Source organism: Condylura cristata, unplaced genomic scaffold, assembly GCF_000260355.1.
Source record: "Condylura cristata isolate star-nosed mole 26May11 unplaced genomic scaffold, ConCri1.0 scaffold00002, whole genome shotgun sequence".
NCBI classification, from domain to species: Eukaryota; Metazoa; Chordata; class Mammalia; order Eulipotyphla; family Talpidae; genus Condylura; species Condylura cristata.
In genome coordinates this window covers 12,628,131-12,643,172 of record NW_004567103.1, presented here as the reverse complement: position 1 = coordinate 12,643,172, position 15,042 = coordinate 12,628,131, and the positions used below count along the sequence as shown (strand labels likewise).

The 15,042-nt window shown below is 43.8% G+C and overlaps 1 protein-coding gene across 1 annotated transcript in view; it reads left to right on the top strand.

The window, feature by feature from the left end:
- Positions 1 to 6,804: 6,804 nt before the first annotated feature.
- Positions 6,805 to 15,042, top strand: part of TTLL4 (tubulin tyrosine ligase-like family member 4) — a 32,820-nt gene continuing 24,582 nt past the window's right edge. The window contains exon 1 of the mRNA XM_012728962.1: positions 6,805 to 6,972. The gene's annotated coding sequence lies outside the window, so the exon portion shown is untranslated. The remainder of the gene's footprint in view (positions 6,973 to 15,042) is intronic.

Here is a 15,042-nt window from a genome sequence, read left to right as displayed (position 1 = left end):
CAGACGCCTATGTTCTAGGCATTGGAGATAAAGAAGTACTTATTTGTCAACAGGGTTTCTAACCCGAGGGTGGGGAGTGAAAGAGAGTCAAGTGAATTACATGTAGTAGGTAGGAGAGTGAAAAAAGCTCTGGAGGTCAAACCGACTGCAGTGTTAGATGGTCACATTAGGCCTCACTGAGACAGTGACATTTCAGCGAAGGCTTGAAGGAGATAAGGGAATGCGCAATGTCACTATCTGCTGGAAAAGTGTCTGCAGACAGACAGACCTCTTTCTTCAAAGGTTCTCAGATGGAGGGTGCCTGACCTGCTTGAAGAGTCATGAAGGACCAGCTTAGATGGAAGCAGGAGGAGGAAGAAGATAGTAGGAAAGGGACAGGAAGGTAATGGGGAAGAGTGTTGTAGGCCTTATAAAGGTTGTGTTTTAAGGCCCTCCCTGGTGGCTCAGCGAGTTAAAGCACAGCACTAAGAAGCTAAAGCCACTTCAGCATGAGTTGGATCCCCACCCCTGGAGGTGACCCGCATGGTGCGGCAGACCTCTCCTGGCCCGCCCACTGTTCCCCTCAGCAGTGTACTTCGTAGATCTGCCTGTTCAGCTCCCCACTCTGTCTCTGGTGAATCCTCTTACCGCCCCTGACCCTCTGGCCTGTACCCCAGTTCTGTATGCATAAATAAATAAATATTTTTTTTTAAAAAAGCTTGTGCTTTAAAGAGAGTGGAATTGATTGGTGGGTTTTGAATAGAGGAGTGCTGTGATCTTTGTTTTTTAAAAGATTGCTCTTCATTCTGGTGGTGTCAGGACTGGGAGGAATAAGGGTGAGCAGTTAGAAGGTTACTGTAATAATCTGGGAGAGATGATGGTATTTTAAACATGGGGGAAATATGACTTCTTGGCTGATTGGATGCAGGGGTGTGCACAATGACACCCAGGCTCTTGGCAAATAAACATTTGAAGGGATGATTTGCCAGTTCCTGAAACAGGGAAGGCTAACACCCGAGGGCACTGGAGGGAAGATTTGAGCTCACGTTTGAATGTAAGTATGTAAGCTGGAAACTTTTCAAATACTCAGAAGCAGAGAAATCAGTTTCAATAGCTAATATAGTTATTCCTTTTTTTATTCAAGCATTTAAAAATAATCCTAGGATTATTTTTGAATTTAATGTTACTCATAATTACTGGTATCTCTGAAAGATTAGAACTTTTTTTTAAAGATTTATTTATACACACAGAACTGGGGTACAGGCCAGAGGTACTGAGGTGGTGAGAGGATCCACCAGAGACAGAGCGGGGAGCAGAACAGGCAGACTGATGAAGTACACTACTGAGGTGGGCAGCAGGCAGGTCAGGAGAGGTCTGCTGCGCCATATGGGTCACAGTCCCTGGCCAGGGGATCGAACTTCTGCCGTGACTGCCAATAGCTCCACGGAGTTGCACTTTAACCTGTTGCACCACCAGGGAGGGCCTGAGAGGCTAAGTTTCTAAACTCAAAGAAGAGAGACCGGTACAGTAAACTGTATCATGCATGCACAGATTTAGTTACAACTAATAATAGTTTACCATACCAGTTCTACCTATTTTTTAGATTTTTGTCATTTTGTCATTGTCATTGTTAATTCAATTTTGAGATATTTTAAACTTAAGAAATGGTTGTAAACATAGGACAAAGAACCCCATATAACCTCCACCCAGGTTCACTGATTATTAACAGTTTACCACAGGTTTATATTTTTCTGAACCATTTTAGAGTAAATTGTAAATGAGTGTAAATTTTTTTTTTTTAAGATTTATTTATCTGTTCATACAGAACTGGCCAGAGGCTCAGGGGCGACGAGAGGCTTCACCAGAGAAAGAGTGGGGAACAGAACAGGCAGATCTATGAAGTACACTGCTGTGGGGAGCAGCAGGTGGGTCAGGAGAGGTCTGCCACACCATGTGGTCACCTCCGGGGCAGGCGGGAATCGAACTCATGCGGAAGTGGCTTTAGTTTCTCAGTGCTGTGCTTTAACCCGCTGTGCCACCAGGGAGGGCCAATGAGTGTAAATTTTTAAAAAAGATTTTTTTATTCATACAGAAATGGGGTACAGGCCAGCGGTGCAGGGGCAGTGAGAGGATTCACCAGAGACAGAGTGGGGAGCAGAACAGGCTGATGAAGTATACTGCTGAGTGGAGCAGCGGGGGAGGAGGGTCAGGAGAGGTCTACGTGCCATGTGGATCACCTCTGGGGTGATCCTGGCCCCAAATTTAACCCAACATGATTTTGTGTTAGCTATTATGTGTCATTAACCATTCCTCCTCTGTCTTTTGTGACACTGACATTTTGAGACGTGCAGACCAATTTGGGTATATCTGATGTATGCTTGTGATTTTATTTAATTATATATTTTGGCAGAAGTACTACATAAGTAATGTTGTGCCTTCTCAGTATATGATATCTGGAGGCTGAGGATGTTTTTCCAGTAACTGTTGAAGTTATCTCTGATCCTTTCTTTGTGACCCAGGCAGGTTTCTTTTGCTGTAGTGCTTTTGTTTTTGTTTTTCTGCTGTTACTCCCTTTTCTCTCCTCTCCCTTTCCCTATGGTGTTCTTTGTTTTCATTACTTTCCCCAGCATTCTTTATTTCCTCTAGTGGCCTTTTCATCTCCTGCATTTCTGCTATTTTCTTTTTTAAGGTCTCGTTTTCTTTCTTCAATTTGTTGATTGCTTGTCTCATACTGTTTTTTTTTTCTTTTTCATTTCTTTCATTCATTTCCTTGTTTGCATTCTTCAGTTTCTTGTTTGCATTCTTCAATTCCCTGATAGCTTGCTGCATATCATTTTTTTCCCCATCTCCTTTTTGTTTGTTTATCATGATGATTTTGAATTCTCTATTGGTAGGCTGAGCAGTTCTTCTACTTCTTTGGTGATTTCTGGTGACTGATTTTTTTGTGGTCAATTTTTCCCCTGTGGACTTGCTTGGGTATTTGTTTGTCTTCTTTTCCCTGTCGTGTATTTTCTAATACTTTCTATTTACTGAGACATGGTGTTGCTATTACCGACTAGCATTCTTTCTGGATGTTCTTTCTGGTATGGCTGAGGGACTTCCAGACACTTCAGTTGTGGCAGATATTCTGAGCTGTGTTTTGTTTCAATATCTCCTGTTTTTCCAGCCCCCACTGTGTGGAATTATCTGTCATCTCAGCCAGTAACAGTCAGGGGTCTCTTGAGGTATTTAGCTTCTTCCAGTAACATGTTGAGTCCTAGTCTCTGGAAGGTGCCTATTGATCTTTGTAGCCTTCCTATGTCCAGGGTTCCCTCTGTGCTTGGATGTACCTGTGGGGGGTGGGACACATTAGAAGTGTTGTAGGCCTACCTGCAGCTGGGCCTGTCTTTGAGCCAGCCACTGGTTTTGTTTACTTTCTGAGCACTATGAGCCTTGCAGAGCAGTGCCTTTCTGGTTCACAAGCCTTCAGGCCTCTGCTGTGAGTGTGGGGGTTGCAGGGAGCACCAGAAGAGCTGCAAGCCTTCCAGCTGTGCAGGCTGCCAGTCCTCCCTCAGTGCCCCAGGGCTCTTTGTGCCTGCTCAGAGCAGTCTCCCTGAGCAGACTTTCCCCACCGCTTGGGGTCCACTCACAAAGCTGAGTTGTCTCTCTTTAACTCCAGGGCTTTACCACATATTTTATGGGTAGATGTGGTAAGCAGGTAGAGCAGTAGCCAGTCTCCTATCTGAGGTGCTTCCTAGGGCCTCTCTATACTATGATGTGCCTGTAGAGGTGGGGTAGCGTTAGAAGTGTTGCAGTTTCCTAGGGCTGGGCCTGTGGTTGATTCCATCTAACCATTTTTTGCCCCCCTTTTACCTTTGAGACTTAGTGAGTCTTCCTGGGCCCCACCTTAATGGTGCACAAGCCTCCGGCCTCTACTGTGGGGGTGGTGGATGCAGGGAGTGCTGGAAGGGCTGCAAGTCTCCCACTGCCCCATTGCCAGTTCTTCCTCCCCACCTTCAGGGCTCTATGTGCCCACTCCGAGCATCTTTCCCTGCAGCTTGGGTTCCACTCATGAGCTGAGTTGTCTCTTTACCTCCAGGGCTTTAGTGGGTGAGGAGCAGCAAGCTTCCTGTCTGAGGCACTTCCTAGCACCGGGGCGCTCCCAGATTGGAGCTCCCCTATCAGAGCTCCCCAATCGCAGAGTCTCCCTCAGTTATCTTCCTTCTAGTGAGTCAAGGTGCTCTCATTTAGGTTGAAACTCTTAGTATGTAAGTCTACAGTCAATTTTTAGTCTTACATTCCTGTGTGAGCTTGGATGTAGTGATTTTGGCATCTTCACTCTGCTGCCATCTTGCTGGATCTCTCCCCTATGGTGTTCTTTGGAAGGAAGTTACTCTGCACAGTCCATACTTAATAAGTGGGGAGTTATGATCTTCCTCCTTTAGGATACAGTAGCTACAAAATTTATTGGGAATTCCTCCATACAGATTTTTCTCATTAGCACATTTGTTAACATATTTAACTTTATAACAGGGAACTTTATAACAGGGACTCCTCATGGATATTTGTTTTATACTTTAGGTTATAAACATCTAGTACTCTTCTTTGTTGTTCAAGCTTTGGTTATTGGGGATTCATGCAGTTAGCTCCTATGACCTACTCCATTCTGTGTGGGTTTTGAATGGAACTTTTCCATTCTTTCTGGTACTATGTATCATTTCCGGATTACCTTGTATATTTCAAACTCCATTCCTGGATTTTCCCAAGGAGCCCTGGTTCATTGGAGAATGTACTAGAAACTGAGAGCTGGGTTCTACATGTACTTGTTCCTGTTGGGGTATTTGCTGTAGTATCTTAAAAGCAAATTCCTGGTATCATGCCATTTTATCCCTATAAGTATATGTAATATCCATAAAGAATATTTTCTTAAGTCATCAAAATGTCAGAATATCCTGTGATTGCCACAACTGATTACCAAAAATTTAACAATTTACAATGTGGCAGAGCAGCAGTAGAAATCTATTCCCCCAGAGTTCAGGAAACCAAAAGGCAGACTGTCCTGGGAGCTCTATCCCCTCAGAAGGAGCTAGGGGAGAATCCATTCCTTTCCTCTTCTAGTTTCTGGAGTTCTGGATATTGCTAGGTTTGTATCTACACCCCTCCAGTCTCTCTGCCACAGTAGTCATATTGCTTCTCTATCTTGTGTCATTGTGTGCCTGCCAGATCATTCTGAGTTCCACTATGGCACTAGCCAATGGATTCAGAGCCCAACCAGATAATCTAGGAAAATTCTTAATCCTCCCAAAGCCCTTAACCATATAAAATACTTACAGGTTCCTGGAATTAGGATTTTGGTGATGGTGGTAGTGGGCATCATTCAGTTCATTACAATACTAACAAAAATTTTTAGCATAATCTAAATTCTTTATGTCTAAAATTCATATTAGGATTTCTCCTTTTTCTGAAAAAAGGTTTCTTTATTATACCTACAAGAACTGGGATACAGGCCAGAGGTGCAGGAAGTGAGAGGATTCACCAGAGACAGAGTGGGGAGCAGAACAGGTGGATTGACTAAAATACACTGCTGAGGAGAGCAGTGGGCAAGACAGTAGAGGTCTGTGCCATGTGTCAGCTACCTTGCTGTGATCTGACTGAACTTGTGCTGCAGTGGCCTCTGCTGATTTCATCACAGTGCTGAGGCTTAATGTCTTGAGCCACCAGGGAGGCCCTAGATTTCTCCTTTGCCTCAAAAATTACTTTTACAGTTGGTTGGTTTGAATTGGGATTTAAATGAGGTCACTTGTAGCTTTTGACTGTATCTCTTGTAATGTAGAACAGCTCGGGATCTTTTTTTTTTTTTGTACTCTAAAATTGTTGATGAAACACGGTCAGTCATCTGCACGTTGACCCACATTCTGGATTTGTCTAAGTGCTTTCATGTAGTGGTGTTTTCTCTTTATCTCCAGGAATTTGGATCCAACTTAGGTTGGATTCCATTGCATCACATCGAGAGATAAAATTTATAGCTTTGATCACTTCATGATTGAAGACTGATTAACATACAGGGCTAGTGACAGACATCTTTCCAATGTAAAACTCCCCAAAGGAATCCTCTAATTCCTAGATGGTTTTTACATCCATCAATGGCTTGCTAAAATCAATGATCTATTTAGCCTTCTTGCTCTAATCTACATTGTTCTTTTTGGGTTAGTTTTATCTCTTATTATCTATGTGGCTGTTTAGGAAAGATTTTTTTTCACCTTCTTGCTCTCTCTAGGTCAAATTTACTAGAAACAGAGGCATTTACTAGATCTAGTGAGGCGGCAGGATCTGCTCATGGCTGGGAAGATAATGAGTTGGTATTTCGTAACTTCACTCTTGAAGCCATAATACAGGTGACTGCAGTTGTTCCTTGCTGGGTGGGCTGGAGTTAGCCGAAAGAGGTTGTGGGATGCATAGAGGATGGGGCCATTTCTCCTTTCCTGGGGTCAAGACCAAAGACTATTCTTGGGGAGAACTACCAAGAAATTTCCTTATTAAGCCTGAGTTTTTTGAGTTCAGAAGAACGAATTAGGGATGGCTAAAGAAAGCCCATGGAAGATAGGGGGAAATCGGAGTCCTGGAGTCCCAGAATGGAACCTGTTGGGGATTTAACTTCCGGACTGCGACTCCCAGAATTCCGCTCTACGGGCACCTACCGTCACTGAAGCGATTGCGCATGTGCGAACCAGGGCCCGGCCTACCCACCCCCACAGGCCCCATAACCCCCGAGATTCCACGCGCTCGCCTCCCTCCTGACCGACTCACCCCTTCCAGGCCCTCTGTCCGTCCGCTGGGGGCGCGCGCAGTTCGAGGCTGAGGCGCCGGCGCCGCGGCTGGGAGCGCGGGTCTCCAGGCGCAGCGTGGTTGCTAGGGCACCCAGAGGCCTCCCGCTCGCCCCGCAGGCCGGAGAAGGCAGCAGCGCCGAGCCGGCGCCGAGCGGGCGCCGAGCCGGGCCGACGCCGGGTCCGCTAGGTGAGTGCGGCTGCGGAGCCGGGGAAGCAGCCTCCGCCCGCTCGACTCTCCCGCCCCTCCTCGACCCGGTTCCTTTCTCGCGGATCCCCAGCCCAGCGGCCGTTCCCGCCCCCGCCCCCACTTCCTGCCCGCCACCTCGCCATCCCCTGGGAGTGCAGGGGGCCGCGGCCTTCCACTCGGGCAGGACTTGTCGCCGCCGCGGAACCCTTCTCCCACTTCGCCTAGTCCTGTGAACTTGGTCGGCCCCGCCCCTGGGTGCCCGAACCCTGCAGCATCCCCTCACCCTAGGCCTCGGTTGCTTCCTCTTTCCCGCCTCTTTTGGATTTAAATTTTCGCTTGGGTGTGAACCTAAGCTCCTCTCAGTTTTCTTAGATGAATTTAATATGCTTACCCACTTTTTAACTCCCTCACCCCCTCCACCTGTAGAGAAACACTTTCCTAAACTGCACGATTCAACCTGGACCTGAGATCCTATGGAATTTAATCCTAATCCATCTAGCCATTCTTTTATTTAAAATTCAGCAATTTTTAGTAAACACTGACAGATTACTTAATGAGCCAGGACACTGCGGAGGGCGCCGAGGCGCTTGGGGAAGACGGTGGTGGACTAGTGGGTGTGTTTATCGCGCTGATGGTCTTGGGGAGACTTTGAGTGAGCAAGCATTCGCCTTGCTGTATATAGTGTGTGCGCTGATAGAGCATTAGAAAGATAACTAACACAGGTTTAATCTTTATTATTCTTATTCCCTGGTCGTAACTTTCCTGTTCGGGATCTAGGACATGTTTTAATTCTCCTTTACAGTCATTCTTGCTCTCTCATAAGTACTGTAGATCTTCCTTAAGCACCTGTTGATTTAGCCAGTCAGCAAGCTGCTAGGGGACCCATGGAATAGTGTTCCAGACTGTTTATTCTTCTTTTTTTTTTTTTTTTGGTTGCTAGACTGTTTATTCTTGCAGTAAATACTAAGACACTGTTTGCATAAAATACCACCTCCCTTGGTGATTTTTACCAAAAAATCTTTTGATTAGAGAGCTACAAAATTATCAAGTGTTTTTGTAACGTTTCTGGGAAGAGGACATTCTAGATACAAAGTAGCTTTAGAAAGATGGCAGTAAGTCCCAATTTGACAGACCTGAGCTGGTTTTGGAAGAGCCCTCTGCTGACAAGTAGGAAGAGGACTGTAGATTACAAAGGGGCTTAGATGTTTTGCTGAAGAGCTTTAACTGCATGTTTCAGAGCAGTGGTTTTCAATCTGGGATAGTTGGTGCCCAGGAGTGCCAAGGGATGCACCTGCCCATATAGCTTTAGAAGAATCAATTTCCAGATAGTCAGCCTCTAAATACTCTTCTAAAGTAGACTTTACAAAAGAGAGAGAGAGAGAGAAGTGGGGTCCTATCCTTCACAATCAAATTTTACTATATTGTCAGAGTGTAAAAAATGTCAGGTACCACACATACAATCAGGTCTTTTAGTAGCTGATTGCTTTGTTTTACAAACCCAGAAGACTTCCTGTCTTCCCCTGTCTCATATATATTACTCTTAGAATGAAGCTTGTACCTTGTTGGGGAACACAGCAGTTAGATGTGACTGCATTTATTGGAACCTTGGTTTTTTCAAGCTGTAATGGATAAGACGTGTATAAACATTTTTAAGAGATTTTATTTTAATATAGGCTGATACTTGAATCAGGTCTTGAAATATTTATTTCAGATATTTACTTTGTCATATAATGTAATATTTGTAGGTTCCTGGAATTAAGATTTATCCTGGGGCGAAAGTCTTGGGGGTGGGGGGGGGAGGGTGGGCCATATAGCCCACTACAATGACTAAATCTTGGTTTCCTTAACAGAGTTGAAGTTCATAATGTTTCCAGTCCATATTCAGATTAGTTAACTTCATTCTTAATATGAAACTTTTAATATTTTTCTACCTTCCTTAACAAAAAAATAAACTTGTTTGAATTTGTGATGAAAAATTTCAGGTGTTATCTTTAAGGTGAGCAAAGAATACATGGTTTTAGGGCTACATGAGTAAAACCATTTGAAGAGTATGTTGCCAGAAATCTATGGAAGGATGATAATAATTGCATCAGTGGTCTCTAAAAGTTGGCATCTAGGTTTCTGATTTTTGTGACCAACTTTGTGGTGATAGAGGAGTAACTATGGGGAGAATTGGCACTTTGAGGAGAAAGAAAGAGGAGTTTCATTTTGGACATGCTGAGTTGAGGTGCCTGCTGCACATGCAGCAGGACAGGCCCAGGATGTGGAAGGGCCCAGGATGTAGCTCTTTTGCTCTGGAACTCACTACAGAGGTCTGCAGTATGATAGGAAATTGAAAAGGTAGAGGTCCTGTCAATAGGATGGAAGAGGTTGCTCTGGTAGAGTTTATGGTAACAATTGTAGCTACTACTTACTTAGCATTTATTATGTGCCATATGAAATGAGAAAACTAATTTTGACCATATTAGAGATTAAAATGCTCATTTAGAAATAATAAACCAATTGCAAGTTAGCATAAGTCACATTTTTAAAGTACGAAATTTATTTCAGGAGGATTAAAGGGAAGAGTGGCATTGTTTTTGCCTGTCTGTTAAAATGTCTGACTTAATAGAAGACAATGGATTTTCATTTCCATTTCTGCCCTCATTTAATTGTAATGTTGTTTTGATTGAATTATGAAGAATCCAAACTCAAGTTCATGGTGACAGATAGTTTTGCCAGAATTCTAATTTTTCTCTTGTAGCTCAATTTTATTGTTGGCAACAAATAATGTCAGTTGTGCTCCTGAAGTGATGGGCTTACTTTGTTTTATTTTCTAGTAAGTGCCTGCCAAATACCAAAGTCTGAATAACCATCAGTTGTGTGTAACTTACTCTTTCATGTAAACATTTTCCACAGGAAAATCTTGCAATTCAAAACACTCAAGTGCTTTACTTAGAAACAAACATCATCTTCTGTGTATCAGATAAGTGTCTTACTTCTCACACCATATACAATAGTAAACAGGTATACTCAAGGGTTGAGACTTAATATAATTTTTACTGTGTTGTTCAAGGCCATTCTCAAGTAAAAGCTGACATCCCTTCACTAAGCAGTGAAGAATCTTACTTGGTGCCATTGTCTGGGCTTCTGTACTGCCTAATCATTTGATCTTCAGTGGACAGGTCAGCACAATAAAAGAAAAGCACAGTAAGAAAAGTTTTATTATGAAAATAGTTTACTTAGCAGAACCTTTCAAAGTGTCTACAAGGTCTGGGGACCATTATGGAAAACCACTGCTGTAGAGCTCACCTGAGCAGGAGTGAAAGGCTTGTCTCTGAAGCTGATTAGTCACTAACCACATTGAGCCTTTAACCCTTCACTTTTCAGTAATTTGTAATTTGTAGTAATTTATCTCCCTCAGCTCTGTCTGCCATAAACTGGGTTTGCTAACTCTTCAGCGTTACTGAACTGTGTTCTACAAGCAGTTCCCACTTGAACTTGTGCTTATGATTAGGGTATTGACCACCTGTTCTCAAAAGAGCTTTGCAGAAACCCATTGCTCCTCCAATTTTCTTTGGGGGGGACTTAGCTTGGCATTTATCTCGCAAAAGAAAATAGCTCTGGTCCTGTATTCCTCCCCATCCTGTTTGGTTCTGGGTAATTCATTTCAATCTTTTAACATACCTTTTGAACAATTAAAAGTGATCTTATCGGGCCCTCCCTGGTGGCGCAGCGGGTTAAAGCACTGCACTGAGAATCTAAAGCCACTTCCACATGAGTTCGATTCCCGCCTGCCCCGGAGGTGACCACATGGCGTGGCAGACCTCTCCTGACCCGCGCGCTCCTCCCCTCAGCAGTGTACTTCGTCAATCTGCCTGTTCTGCTTCCCACTCTGTCCCTGGTGAATCCTCTCACCCTCCGCATCTCTGGTCTGTACCCCAGTTCTGTTCAAATAAAAAAAAAAAGTGATCTTATCTGAGATGCTGTGAACTGTAGACTCTGAACCATTTCTGATAGCCTGAGTTCTCCTTGTGACCCGAGGGAACACTAGATGAAGGAGGAAAAGGAAACTGCAGATCCTAAGAGGCACACACACTCCTGTAATATAGGAGAGTGGTTTAATCAGCGGGTAATGAATAATTGCTTTCTGCAGAAACCTTGTCCGAGTTGGCTGGGCCTAGCCCCTGGAGACTTGATCATTTAAAACAAGAGCCATAGATTTTTTCACAAAGGCTGCTCATCATTCATGCTCACTGAAGGAGAAAACTTGAGGCACAATTACTGCACACATCTGGGAGCTGGAAAGAGAAGGGTAGTTCCTGATGAGCAGAATGCTGAGATTCCTGAGACTAGATACGTCAGAATGGTGTAGGCCAGAGTCGGGCATGTAGGTCAGGACACTCCTGCACAGTCCTGCATTTAGTGGAGGGACAGGTGTGTAGGAGATAGACTGGGCCAACCCGGTGTGTAAATTGAAAGGGATGTTTGAGGAGACCTGGGTGCTACTGTTGAGGAGGAGCCCAAGGTAAGGCAGTGTGGCTATAACAGATATGCAGGGATTCCCATGTCAGCCGTCATGGAGCTTATGACGCATGTCCACATGAACAGAGGACAGTGCTAAAAGACACCTTTGCAAAGTTTCAAATTAGAACAGATATTCATGATATACACAACAGATATTTATGAAGAGGGGTGTGACTTGAGCCAGACCTGGAAAAGGAAAATAAAAGAATTCAGAAAGACAACACTTAGTGAAGGTCTGCATAAAGATTTGAAAGGTTTTTCCCAGGAGTTTAGTATAAAGGCATCACAGTTCATAAAGAAGTTCAAGGTGGAATGGAATGGAAATTAACCTTAAAATTCTGAAGCCAGACTACTTTGGGGTCAACCCTGGCCCTATTCCAGACCAACTGAAGTGGGGCTTGGGAATCTGCACCCCAGGTTATTCTGATGTATGTGCTTTGGTGGGCTGCTGAGAAATTTACTGAGGACGCATGGAACGTTTTTGGAAAGGGAGTTGCCTGGCCAAGTAATGTTTGAACAGTAATCTGAAGAGTGTCTGAAGGATGAAATTGGGGAGGGCAAAGCTGGACAAATTTCAGTCTGAATGCTTTTGCCGTTGTCCACATGTGGGGGCAGGGGCTGGTGGACATCAAAGCAGGAAGCTTGCTATGAAGCAAGAACTTAAATTTTGTGACTGGAGAATAAGAGAAAGGAAGTGAGGAGTGATTTAAATTTTCCTTTTAGGTGACTGAAAGATGTTCCATTTAAAGAAATTGGTAGGTCAGGCATACAGAACTAGTTTAACAAGCTGGACTAAATAAAAAAGGTGGAGCAGAGAGTTTGTGATGATGACTTGACACTTGAGAGAGCTCAGGTCTGAAAGCGATTTATCCTACAGATAGTACTTGAACTTGTGAGAGCAGATTGTTTTGATAAAAGGAACTGTGGAGGATTTTCCAGGAAAGCTAAAGGAGGAAGGAAAGGCACTATTGAAGGAGTTGGTATAAGTAGCATAATTCATGAGTAAATGGTCATGAGTGAAGAAGTAGTATCATGAGAGGAACGTCTGCTTACTCTCAGAAAGCAAAGCTCAACTAGGTACATTTTTCAAAAAAAGAATAGTTTATTTTTATATCATTTTGTCATTTTTCCACCTCAGTTGCATCACCAAATCACCCGTGTGCCATCACCATAGTCCAGTGTATTTCCTTCCCCCCTATAAAATGTCTCTGGTATATAGCTGTTCATTATTATTATTATTTTCTCGCCTGGTCCTTTATACTCCTGCTACAAGTGAAACCAGCTGCTATTTTTCCTTTTCTTTCTGGCTTATTTCACGAAGTATGATCTTTTCCAGCTCTATCCATGATGCTGCAATAGGCATGTGTTTATTTTTTTTGGTTGCTGAGTAATATTCCATTGTGTATATGTACCACATCTTTTTAATCCAGTCATCTGCTTTTGGGTATTTGGGCTGTTTCCATGTCTTTCCAATTGTAAGTAAAACAGCAATAAACATGGGGGTGCAGGTATCTTTTTGAATAAGTGTTTTTGTGTCTTTTGGGTGGATACCTAGTAGTGGGATTGCTGGGTCATATGGAAGCTCCATGTTTAGCAGTTTGAAGAACCTCCAAACAGTTTTCCATAGTGGTTGTACTCGTTTGCATTCCCACCAGCAGCTCAGGAGAGTTCCTTTTTCTCCACACCCTCGCCAACATTTGTTTCAACTGGGTACATTTTTTTAAAGATTTTATTTATTTATGCATACAGAAAATGGGGTACAGGCCAGAGGTGCAGGGGTGCTGAGAGTATTCACCAGAGACAGAGTGGGGAGCAGAATAGGCAGATGGACAAAGTACCTGCTGAGGGGAGCAGCAGGTGAGACAGGAGAGGTCTGCTGTGCCATGTGGGTCACCTCTGAGGTAGGGATTTAACTCGCACTGAAGCGGTCACAGCTTGACTTAGCTTTGCAGTGCAGCACTCCAACCTGATGTGCCTCCAGGGTACATTTTATTTATGAATACAAGATCTGGGGTACAGGCCAGAGGTGTGTGGGGTGGTGGTGGTGAGAGGATCCACCAGAGACAGAATGGATTGACTGAAATACACTGCTGAGGGGAGCAACTGGTGAGACAGGAGAAGCCTGCTGTGCCATATCGGTTAGCAACCTGGCTGGGGTTGAGCTTGTGCTGCAGTGTCTGCAGATAGCTTCGTGGTGCTGAGACTTAACCCCTTGTGCCACTAGGGAGGCCCTAACTGAGTACATATTATTTACTTACTATTAATATTTTTAAATATTTATTTATGCATACAAGAATTGGGGTACAGGCCAGAGGTGCAAGGGGGTGGGGGGAATTGAGAGGATTCACTAGAGAGAGTGGGAAGCAGAACAGGCAGATCGACTGAAATACACTGCTGGGGGGAGCAGTGGGCGAGACAGGAGAGGTCTTCTGCATCATGTGGGTCAGCTCCCTGACTGGATTTCGAACTGGTTCTGAGGCAGCTGTGGTTAGCTTCCTAGTGCCATGCTTTAACCTGTTGTGCCACCAGGGGAGGCCCCCATAAATAAATCTTTAAAAAGAGAAGTTAATAGATTGTGGCAGGGCCTCTTTCTTTAGGGAACAGCAGGGCTTTGTCAGTCAATTACCTTACTGTTGCTAACCAGGTAATTCGAGGTTGGCATAAGTGACTCCATTTTGAGTCTGTTGTCTCTGCTCCCTTAGCAAATTTGAAGAGGTCCAACTTGCTTTGCTGGTTATACCTGTTGTAGATCTATTGTTTATTCAGCAACTATCTAGTGAGCCCTGATTACATTTCTAGGGTTGGGCATACAGTGGGTGTGATCAGGCTACAGCTCTCCAAAGCTTTCATTCTGGAAGAGAAGCTAGACAAATAATGAAGGATTGAGCACATGCTGAGATTTTCAAATTTAGAATAATGTTTTTAAACTAGGTGATTCTATTTGTATAATTCCAAAATTAAAATGATTGGAGAAGGCATACATAGATAAGTTCACACCCCAGTTAGTAACCTTTTGGGAAAAAAAAGTGTATCCCTCCATTGTTTCTTTAGGCAGTCATAAGGAAATAGTAATATATAATTTTGGATAGTGGAGGAATGAGACAATAAAACAATAGGGAATATGGGGGTAGAGCAATATCAGGGTGAGAGGGTAGGATAGGCCTCTTTGAGGTGGTGATACACAAAGATCTGAGTTTCCAGGGAAACAGGGGTGCACACATGCCTGGTGAGAAGGAACTGGTGGCTTTGAATGATGTTAGTGAGATTGTCAGGAGTCAGAAATCAAGTAAAGTTTTTAGATGGCTTTAAGCTGTATTTTGAAAAGCACCACAGCGCTGGAGTATAGATTGTAAGAAGGCATTAAGAGTAGAAGCAGGTGAGAGGTGATGGTAGCATGGATTAGGTAATAGCAGGAGTGGTGAATAGATGGATGCAAAGACTTTGGAAGCTGGAAAGACATGTTAGTGGGTGAGTGAGGCAAGTAAGGTCTGCTGAGGTGGGGACATGAGTACCACAGGCCATGTCAGGAGTGTCTGTGTTGTGTGCACACCTGCCCAAGGGCCT